This window comes from Belonocnema kinseyi, chromosome 10 (assembly GCF_010883055.1).
Source record: "Belonocnema kinseyi isolate 2016_QV_RU_SX_M_011 chromosome 10, B_treatae_v1, whole genome shotgun sequence".
Taxonomy (NCBI): domain Eukaryota; kingdom Metazoa; phylum Arthropoda; class Insecta; order Hymenoptera; family Cynipidae; genus Belonocnema; species Belonocnema kinseyi.
In genome coordinates, this window is record NC_046666.1 from 47,514,118 (window position 1) to 47,525,727 (window position 11,610).

At 25.8% G+C, this 11,610-nt stretch overlaps 1 protein-coding gene across 1 annotated transcript in view; it reads right to left on the reverse strand.

The window, feature by feature from the left end:
* Window positions 1–7,160: 7,160 nt before the first annotated feature.
* Window positions 7,161–11,610, reverse strand: part of LOC117181106 — a 27,056-nt gene continuing 22,606 nt past the window's right edge. Inside the window, exon 2 of the mRNA XM_033373674.1 lies at window positions 7,161–7,217. The gene's annotated coding sequence lies outside the window, so the exon portion shown is untranslated. The remainder of the gene's footprint in view (window positions 7,218–11,610) is intronic.

The window sequence follows — 11,610 nt, forward strand, 5'->3', positions numbered from 1 at the left end:
TTACCTTTTTTAGTTGAAAATTCAAATTCTGGGCTAAAAATTCTTACATTCTGTTGAAAATTAGTCTCCTTCGTCAAAATATAACTATTTTGTTAAAAATTACTTTCTTTTGTTTGAAAATTAATTTTGGCAGTTGAAATTTGAATTATCATTTAACGTTGAAAATTGATATTTTTTAGTTGACACTTTAGATTTACGGTTGAAAATTCAACTATTTTGTTGAAAAATTGTCTTTTTTGTTGAAATTCGCCATTTTTACTGACATTTGAAATCTTTTTGAGTTAATTTTTTAATTGCTTTTTATTTATAATTAAAATGTCTTTTATTTGATATATTAACAGATTATTGTTTAAAATTTTTTTTAAATTTCTTGATATATCAACTTTGACATTTTAGTTGAAAACTTAGGCTTATGGTTGGAAATTAAACTTTCTTGAAATTATTTCGATTTTTTTTAGTTTAAAATTTAACTTTTTGGTACAAAAATTGTTGCATTTTTTAAAATTAATTTCCATGGTGAAAAAGAACAATTTTGTTCAAAATTGCTTTCTATTAGTTGAAAATTAATTTCTTTAATTGAAAATTGAAATATTTTATTTTTTCTTGAACATTGATTTTTTTTAGTGAAAAATTCAATTATACGGTTGAGGTTTCAACTATTTTATTGAAAATTCGCCTTTTTGGTTGAATTTAAATATTTTTCTGACTTACGCTTAAAATATTTTTTTGTAGATTTATCAATAGTTCTTTATTTAAAGTTCAAATATTTTTCTCTTGAAATATAAACTATTATAGTTGTCGTAACTTTTTATATTAATCGTTATTTTCTTCCTTTTTTGTTCAAAAGTAATATTTTTTAGTTCGATATTCAACTTTTTGGTTTAAAATTCTTTTACTTTCTCGAATATGCTTTTTTTTTGTAAAAAATGAATCTTCTTATTTAAAAAATAATTTGTTTTGAAAATTGAACTACTTGGTTGAAAGTAAAACTACTTTTTTGAAAATTAATTTTTTTGTTTGAAGATTCGTCATATGGGTTGAGAATTCTTGTATTTTGTTAAAAATCCTTTTTTTAGAAAATTAATCTTTTTGTTTCAAAATTAATTTTTTTCTAAAGGTTCAAATACTGGGTTGAAATTTGAACTAATCTTTTGAAAAACAATTTTTTTAATGAAAACTAATTCTGTTTATTGAAAAATAAACTATTCCATATGTTTGGTTGAAAATTGATTTTAAATCGCTTATTTTTTACTGATCCAAATTTAGAAGAAATTTTACTTTTTCTCAGAAGCTTTCCACATGAAATTAATTTTCTTCGGTCCCCCCATTTTCGAACGTAAATTGGCTTCGGAGAAAGTAAAATCTGTTAGGGCCATATGGCACTCAAGGGTACTTTTTACGATTCCACATGCCCTAAAATTACCTTTTTGCCGTGCATTTAAGGCCAGCCCCTCGAAAAATTAGGGGCTTCCTGCCACCCAAGTTCACTAACAGGAGTACAATGTTTTCGACACCAAGAAAATTTGCATAGTTTCACCAGAATACATGTGTTGCTAAATTTTATTTCCGAAACTAGAGCAATTTATGGCCTCGGAAAGTGCCGCGATATTCGACCTGACCCGTCGCCAGAAACATCCAGTCTCGTTTCGGTGGGACAATTTTTCCTATTTTCTCTGTTATATACGACATTTGTGTTATTTTACTTCATGAAAACTGGTTTATGTTTTCATAGCGCGAGCATATATTTTTTTTACTTTTTTTTGGTTAATAAATTCAAGAATAATAGATGACACATATTTATGAAAGAAAATATATAACATTTTATGTGCACTCGGAAGAATATTTGTTTGAATAAAACAAACATTTGTTTCAATTAAACATATATTTGTTTGACCCTATATCAAAGATATAATTTGTTTAATTGAAAAAAAATTGTTTGAGTCAAAACATTGCGTGTTTGAATCAAATACATTTTCTTTAAATCACCAAAACATTCTTTTTTAATTAATCAAATATTTCTTTTACCTACCTTTAATCCGAACAAACATTTTTCTGAGTGTAAAGCAATTTTTGTATTGCTCAGGTCTTATTAATTTTTTGCCGAAATATTTTTTATTGTAGTAAATAACAAAATATCTTGAATGAATTTATTTTTTTTATAATATATATAAACAAAACTTACCTTGGAAAAAATTTAAAGACATAAACAATGTAAAAATAAATCACATTAGAGATGTAAGATATTTTTGTCCTAGATTTATTTATTGCTACAAAAAAATGGTCTGGTTTTTATAGGTCTTATTAATAAATCAACATTTTAGATTTTTTCATAAGTATTTATATTTAGGTTATTTTATATTATAAATATGTTAACTATTGTATTGATTTTTTAACCAGGATTTATTTAAACAAAAATGGTGATTTTCATATTTTTCGTCATTGGCGCATGTGGTTATTTTTTTCTAAATTTTAGTGGTGCAGATAGTCCCAAATTTATTTAATTTCGTGAATTACAATGTAAACAATTTTTTGAGGAAAGTTCCTGAAAATCACGGTAACACAAATTCCACCAAGATATTTTAGGGAATATTTTCCAAAACTTAGCGAAAATTCCACAAAAAATTATTAAATAATTACAATGCGTTTGAAAATTTTCCACAATATTATTTTTGAAAATCCCTACTTTTTTTTACTTTTTGTTAACACGATTTGAAAATGTTTTATAATTTATATATAAACTGTTTTATAATTTTTATATGAAACTTTTTTAGTTTGTGGAAAAAATTACCAGAATTGAAAAAATTCTCGACATTTTTGAGTGTTTTTTTATTTCTATCTTTTTGAAAATATCTCCAAATTGCTCAAAGAAATGCCTAACTTTTTGTAGAAAAATCTCAACGTAAATAATAAGAGAAATTCACTAAATTTGGCAAAAATCACATAATTTCTAACCTTTTATAGATTAAAAAAAAATATATATATCTAATTTTTTGAGGAAAATACCTCAATTTCTTGAGGAAAAAGTATTTTGTACCAAAATTTGGAATTTTTTACAAAAAAATATGAGGAACATTCCCTAAAAAAATTACAGTGTATACTACCGTCGGTAAGATTAGTCGACATTGAAGATCAGGGAAAAATGCCGTATTTAAATTCCAAAAGGCATTTTAAAGTAATTGTAAATTTTAATGATTTTTGTAATTGTTTATTAAATATTTAATTAATTAATTATTATAACTTCCAAAATATTTATCTTTTTTTCACATAGCTTGAGTTCATTTTTAGATGAAGTTTCCATATGGAGCAGTATCATCTTGATTAATTTTTTTTATTTTCCTGATTTTTATGAATGAAAAAAAATGTTAAGACATTAAAAAAATTTGAACATAAGAAAATAATTTTTTTTCAAATAATAAAATTAATAATTCACGTAGATTCTATTAATTTTTCTTGAAATATATGAGAACATCTAATTTTATCGAAAAGGCACAATTCAAAATGTTGAAAAATACCGAAAATGAAATTTGAATAATTTCAAATTAATAAAGATAAATAAAACTGCTCAAAGTATTTATTACCGACATTAAAATATTATAAAAGTAGAAGTTAACGAAACTAGAAAAATTCATAGATTTCAAAATACCGAAATTATTAAATTCCTAAAATCGCATAATAACTGAAATATTATCGTTTGGAACAAAAATAATACAGATTTGGGATATCCCTCCCATTTCCATTTTTAAACTGGAATATAAATTAAAATATTTATTTAAACGAGTATTATTTTATAGGTGATTAAAAAAATATTTTTTGGCCCAGCACTTACCTTATCTTTTATTTAACATTCGGTATTGTTTTCTATCTCCAACATTATTTTCTCCAAATTATATTCAATAATTTAATTTAATAAAATGATAAAAATATGTTAAAAATAAAATAATTTAATAATTTTGGTAGTTTGGAATTTCTAAATTAAACTAAATTCGTTATATTTTTTTCTAAAGTCCTTAGATTTTAATAATAAATACTTTTAACAGTCTTATTTATTGACGGTAATGTTCTATTTCGGAAAATTTCATTTTTCTGAATTGTTCTCTTTAATAATTCATATTTTCGGTGTTTTATAAGTTTTGGTATTTTTTTTATAAAAATTATTTTCTACAAATTATATTCATTTATCCTGATAGCTAACAACATTTTTTTCATAATTTTTATAATTATTTAGATTTTCTAAATTTTTTCGTTCCAAGTTCAATTTTTTACAAAATATAGGGCGGAAAATACTTCATTTTCTGATCAAGTTTAATGAAGAATTAAAAAAAAAAACAAATAAACCAAACTAAAAAATATTTAATAATTAAGAATAAATACTAATAATTTAAAAACTTCAGATCCTAGTTATTATTGCAATATTATCTTTTAGAATGAAAATAGTACAGATTTGAGATATCTCTCCATTAACCATCTTTAAACTGAAATATAAATTGAAATGTTTATTTATACGAGTATTATTTTATAGGTGATTCAACAAATATTTTTTAAATTACACTTACCTGATCTGCTGAACTTTTGGAATATTATTGAACAAAAATTAATAAATGAACAAATAATGTAAAAACAAAGTATTTTATTTCTAGTCAACTTGTATTTCGATTCAAATTTAATTTCAATATCGATATTCAGAATGAAAAATTATAAATGATGATCTGAATAAATCTTGTAACATCTCCAATTTATTAAACAATACATATCATAATATTTAAAATTATCAGTCGATTTTAAAATAAAACAATTTAAATCTAGTCGATTTTGGTGATAAAAAAATTTTCTAAACCGAAAATCTTTGGAAGAATCTTCAAATTTTTCAGCTTCTTCTTCATTTCTTCTTCATCTTTCTCTTCATTTTCTTCATCACCTGCATTTAAAACAACCCTCATTCTTAATCCACCTAAACACCCCTTGTTTCCTTCTTAAAAAAAAAAGAATTATAATTATAAATTTATAATTATAATAATTCAATTATATAAGATAATTGAAATCGCTTCCAAATCTGGTACCATCAAATCAAAATTCCCAACTGAACTTCTGGCCCACAAATAAAGTCATTACCCAAGAAATAACAAACTTTTCATAAAAGTGGATAAAAGGAATACCCAAACACGTCCGGACGTTTTAAAAAATCGATAAGAAGTGAACTAATTAGTTGAAAATTTGACCGCTGTGGTGGCAGCACCTCTCCGTGATTTTTAGCCTCACATCAATGGCCGAATTTTTTTGGGTAGATTAGGCTAATGCGATGGTCCCGATGAGATATGGGCCAGCGAATAGGAGCACCGTGCTAGGCCGTCAGGGGCGGTCCGTACCCTGGAAAGAGCGTGCCCCGAGCCCGCAACCACGACGTTAACTAAGTGCTGGGTGGAGCCCCGTCGAGGCACTACCTCTCCTGGAACCATCCTCCTGGTGTCACGGCCCCAGAGCCTAATGGCCGCCTCTCTCTCTTTCTCCTGAAACGGCGCCAGTTTTCAAACTACCTGTTTTCCTTCATTTCCAAAGATTATTATCATAATCCTGCATTTGGTGGCAAAAAACAAGAATCCAGGTCCTGGACCATCATCAGCTGGAGCCATAACTTCTCGATAATTGAGTTATTGATTTCATGATCGATTTCCTAATTGACCTCATTTTTTGATTGAGTATACGATTCTTTATTTGGTTCCAAAACCTAAACTTGGTTCTGTATCTTAATCATCAGCTCTATGATCAATGGACTATTATTTTGGCTGAGAAATTTAGGTAGTTCATCACCAATGACAGGGGTTCCAACTTTTTTGATGATCAGGTTTTTAATTTTAGAACTCATTTTTAATTGAGTAAATAATTCATCTCGTAACAAACTCCAAAGTTTTAGATGATCATCATCATCAGCTTCATCACGAGTCATCAGATTATTGACACAATTTTTTTGCTGGCTATTGATTTCATGATTAGTTCCCTAACTGGCCTCATTTTCCGATTGAGTATTTCTAATTTAGTTTCTAATTTCATCAAGATGGTTCTGGATCTTCATTATAGGATTTGTTGTCAATGGGAAAAATATTTTAGTAAAAAAAAAGGTGTTGTCTCTTCATCATCAACAAATCATTTAGATTTAGACTGGAATCCCAAGTTTTTGATGATTTGATCACGAATCAGACAATTTTGGGCTTGAGCAATTTTTTCGATAATTGTGTTCTTGATTTCATAATTAATTTCGTAGGTAACATCACTTTTTGGTTGAGTATGCTATTCTTCATTTGGTTTCAAAACCTAAACTTAGGTACTCTATCTTCATCATCAATAAATAATTTTTACAGAGGTCCAAATTTGTTGATAATTCGGTTATTAATTTTATAATTCAGTGTTAATTAATTAAATAAATACCACAATCTGGTATTTGTCTATTATTAATCTGGTACCAGAATCTGAGAATTTGGGTGCTCTTCATAGTAGCCACACGTTTTAATCATTGAAGATCCATTTTTTGGCTTGAGTCTTAATTTGTAATTTGTTACCGAAAATCCAAAATTAAAGTACTCTATCTTCATCCTCTTCATTATAATTTTTTTTAATGAGTACATCATTCTTCATTTGGTACCAGGAATTCAGGTACTGTATCATCAATGCTTCTTCGAATTAGTTTTTTCCTGAAGTCCTAAATTGGTAATTTCGTCCCAAAATACAAAAAATCTCAGGAAATTTATCTTCATCCTGATCTGTTTCATAACCCAAAAATCTCATCTTCTTTCATGATTACATCATCTTATTTATCCATCATCCTTATTATTTTCTAGTTCAAGTTCTTAATCACCCACATCACAGAGATGGAATAACTGTATTATTACTCTAAAACCAAATTTGGAAAGGATTTATTTATTTTAATTTTCTATTTTATTTAATAAATTATTATAATTAAATAAAAACAGTTGACTAATATAATACTGAAAGATAATAAAAATTAATATATAATAGAGATCCAATAAAGTGTTAAAAAACAATTTTATTATATAGATAATTTACAAATCGAAACTCTATAATTGGTTTCGATTATAATTTTTTTTAAACAATTTTCAGTTCTCTTCAAACAGTAGTTATTGATAATTGAGTATAAAAAATTAAAATTAAAAATTAAAAATTCCTGTTCTTTTCTTTCTTCTGTATTTCAAACGAGCCCTCACAATCTGAAAAAGCAAAAATTTTATTATTAAAATATTTCTGTACTTTTATTGAAAAAATCTAAGAGAAAATTATTTCTAGTTATATTATAAAAAATTTTGGTTGAACCAAAATACTTTTAGTTACGTTAAACATATGTTTCTCTAAAAAAATTAGGCTTTTTCAGGAAATTTGAAATTCCAGAAAAATTAGAAAATATTCCTTTGCCTAAATGTTGAACACTTTCCCGAGAAGTTTTGATATATTTTTCAAAAATTAGAGACTTAAGTATCCCTCAAATAATGTGGGAATTTTTTTTTAATTTTGTTGAATTTTCCCAAAAAATGAAACAATTGTAGATAAAGCTTAACGAAAATATAAAAAATGAATAATTTTTTTTTCACAAAATATTTTGGAGAATATTTTCTAAAAGGCGATTAAATGTCCCCGAATATATTCATGAAATTTCCCTAAAAATTTTTTGGAATACTTGCTATATCTAAAAAAGAAGAATTTTCCCCAACATTATTGTAAAAAATTTCCAGTATTTTTTTATTTTTGTCAAAACATGAATTTGGGGATAAACTTCTATTAGAAAAAATATTCTACAAATTGTACAAGTTTCCCATTAAATTTTAAATAAAATTTCCTATAATTCAGTTACGAAATAAAAACAATAATTTTTGTTGACAGTTGGAAATTTTTTGAACATGAAAAATTTTTTTTCAATTCCCAGATTAATTAATGTGTATTGTTAGAAAATTTCTTAAAAAATTAACATCTAAATTTAACTTGTGTGTAATATTTCCTGATTTATCGGAAATTTATCAAAGTTTTCGGAGAAAACGTATTTTTAACGTAAAATGTGGAATTTTCTACAAAAAAGAGTGGGGGAAATTTTTTTTTTTGCAGTGTATGTAATTTATCTACAAAAGTTAAAAAATTGCAAGCCATAAATATAACTCCTTAAATTACAATTTTAAAATTTTTTAACTTTTAACTTAAAATACTTTTTTTATTTTTCAACTAATTATAAGAAATTGTTTCTAAAATTTCTTAGGAAAAATTTCCCAATTTGTAGGATATTTTTTCTTAAATATTTTGAGGTTTTTTTCTAAAATACATGGTGAAAAAAGGGGGGATCTTTTAAAATAATATTGGTGGAAATTTCCCAACATTTCCAATTAGTATTCCATAAAATTTTTCATTTACTTTTGGGAAAATTCTTTAAAAATGTGTTTACAATTTAATTACATTTTGAACGTTTTTAGAGAGTTTACCCAACATATATTACCCAACAATATTGGGTAAATTTCCCCTTTTTTAAGAAACAGTCCACATCATAATTTGGACATTTTTCCTACAATATTTGGGGAATGTTGCTCAAATTAAAAAAAATATTCCCCTAGATGTCATTGATTGGAATCAATAATTCAAAGATTTCTTCTCATTGAAAATATTTTTTAAGTTTTCTTCAGAATTTTTGAATTTTTCTTCACAATTTTTCAATTTTGTGGAAAAATTTATTAAAAATGTAGAGATATCTTAAATTATTTGGGGTTCCCGTTTATTGAAGTCCCTAATTTTTGTGAAACGTGTTTACAATATCAAATATGAAATTTTTTCTCAAAAAATAGTTTTTCTATGATTGTAAGAATCGAAATATTATAACTGATAATATTTCAAATAAAAAACATTATTATCTATAAAAAAATGTTAAAATATACAAAAATAAACGTTAATTTTTTACCTTTTTTCAGTTGAAATTTTTCTGATCATATAGCTTCTTACCGATTAAAAAAAAAAGATTGCATTTTAATAAATGACAACTTATTTTTTCATTGAAAATATTCTATACAACTCTACTGTTTCCAATTTTGAAAGTTATTTTTTCAATGGCTTTTGTGCCTCTAAATCATTAGAACAATTTTTTTAGGAACATTTTTTAAACAAATAATTATATTATAGGATTATTTAGTTATTTATAACATTGTAAAAAGTAGAATTTTAGAGAATGTTTTCACGGAACAAATAAGCCATCATTTATTAAAATCAATCATTTTTCAAAAATTGATAAGAAGCGGTAGTCAGAAAAAATTAGTTAAAATTAATGTTTTTTTCGTGAAGGTTAACATTTTTCATAAACAATAATGTATATTTAGAATGACGTCAGTTATCATATTTTGAGTTTTAGAATCATAGAAAAACTATTTTTTTTAGATATCTGACTTTTGGCACGATCAATCAAATTATAAAAATTGTATTAAAGAAACTTTTAATTTAAATCTTCACAAATTTCATCTCATTTTTAATAATTCTTCATAATTGCGTGATACTTAAAAAATCAAAATTTACTTTCTAACACTCCTAAACTTTCCTCTTCAATTTCCCTCTAGCTACAATATTTCGTCTCCACAGAAAGGTCAACTTTTCAATTTCGTGGACGAATCTCCCCAACGATCTGGGAACATAAATCGAATAACTTTTTATTTATTATTTATTCCTTCCCCTCAAGTTATAGTTCTCCACGTGTATAATTAAATGAAGCTGTCTTTTGTTCCGTATCAAAACTTGATCCTTTTTTTTAAGATAGCTCAATCCTTCAAACATTACAGGTTCCCTCAAATCAATTTTGATAATTTTATAAAAATTGCTAATTATTAATAATTTATAATTTTATGATATAAAATATAATATAATATAATGATATAAAAATTTCTAACACTCCTAAACTTTCCTCCTCGATTTCCCTTTGGCTGTAATATTTTGTCTCGACAGGAAGGTCCACTTTTCAATTTCGTGGACGAATCTCCCCAGCGATCTGGGAACATAAATCGAATAACTTTTTCTTTTTTCTTTTTTTTTTTATTATTTAAGCTTTCGCCCCAAGAGTTTGTTGTCCACGTGTGGGATAGGAAACAGAATAGAATATAGAGGGTGGTTTTCGCGAAACTCTCGCGACGTGAATCCAGTGGGCGGGGTAGCCACCCTGGGGGATACACACCAAGTGTCATCGGGGCATCCTGCTAATTGCGAGAATGTTTTGTTACCCTCCAGGAGACTCCACCGCATCCCTTACAAGCTTTTGCATTTAACCTCCGTCTATCGAGACCACCTGAATCAGAAAGCAAATGGGGGGGGGGGGCGACTTTTTAACCTTGTCTGAGTTTCGCTAGCTTAATTCTTTAATGGATTAAAGCCGAATTGTATCCATGTTATTAGAACCGCATTATATGGTTTGAATATGAAAAGGGAAAAACACTGTTCCTACACAATTTTATTCTACACAAAATATATTGTACACAATTATACTGATCATATTTTTCCTACACAAAACTCTTTCTTTACAAAATGTGTCCTTTTTAGAATTTAATACTGTGATATATTTTTCCTACATAAAAATTTTTTCTACAAAGAATATTTCCTACACAGAATTTAATACTGTTCTATTATCCCTGTGCAAAACTTTTTTTACACAAAATGTTTCCTACATTGAATTTAATACTGTTATATATTTTATTGTTAATTAGTTTTATTTTTTTCCCACACAAAATATTTTCTTAACAAATTGTTTTCTACACAAAATTTTTCCTATACAGAAATTAATACTGTTATATTTTTCCTATTACACAAACTTTTTCGACACACAATGTTGCCCATACAGAATTTAATACTGTTATATATTTTTCCTACACAACATTTTTTCTAACAGAATATTTCCTACACAGAATTTAATATTATTTAATAGATTCATTTTTTCATACACAAAATATTTCCTACACAGATTTTAATACTGTTATATTTTTCCCACGCAAATTCTTTTCTACACAAAATGTTTCCTACCTAGAATTTAATACTGTTATATATTTTATTGTTTATTAGTTTTATTTTTTTCCCACACAAAATATTTTCTTAACAAATTGTTTTCTATACAAAATGTTTCCTATACAGATATTAATACTGTTATATTTTTCCTACACAAAATTTTGTCTAACAGAATATTTCCTACACAGAATTTAATATTGTTTAATAGATTCATTTTTTCCTAAACAAAATATTTCCTACACAGAATTTAATACTGTTATATTTTTCCCACGCAAAACTTTTTCTACACAAAATGTTTCCTACATGGAATTTAATATTGTTATATATTTTTGTTACGCAAAATTTTTACTACACAGAATATTTTCTACACAGAATTTAACATTGTTTAATAGATTTATATTTTTCCTCTAACAAAATATTTTCTACACAAAATAATTCCTCTAAAGAATTTAATACTGTTATATTTTTCCTACGCAAAACTTTTTTTTAGGCAAAATGTTTCCTACATAGAATTTAATAGTTTTATATATTTTTCCTAGAAAAAATTGTTTCTACACAGAATGTTTCCGACACAGAGTTTAATATTGTTTAATA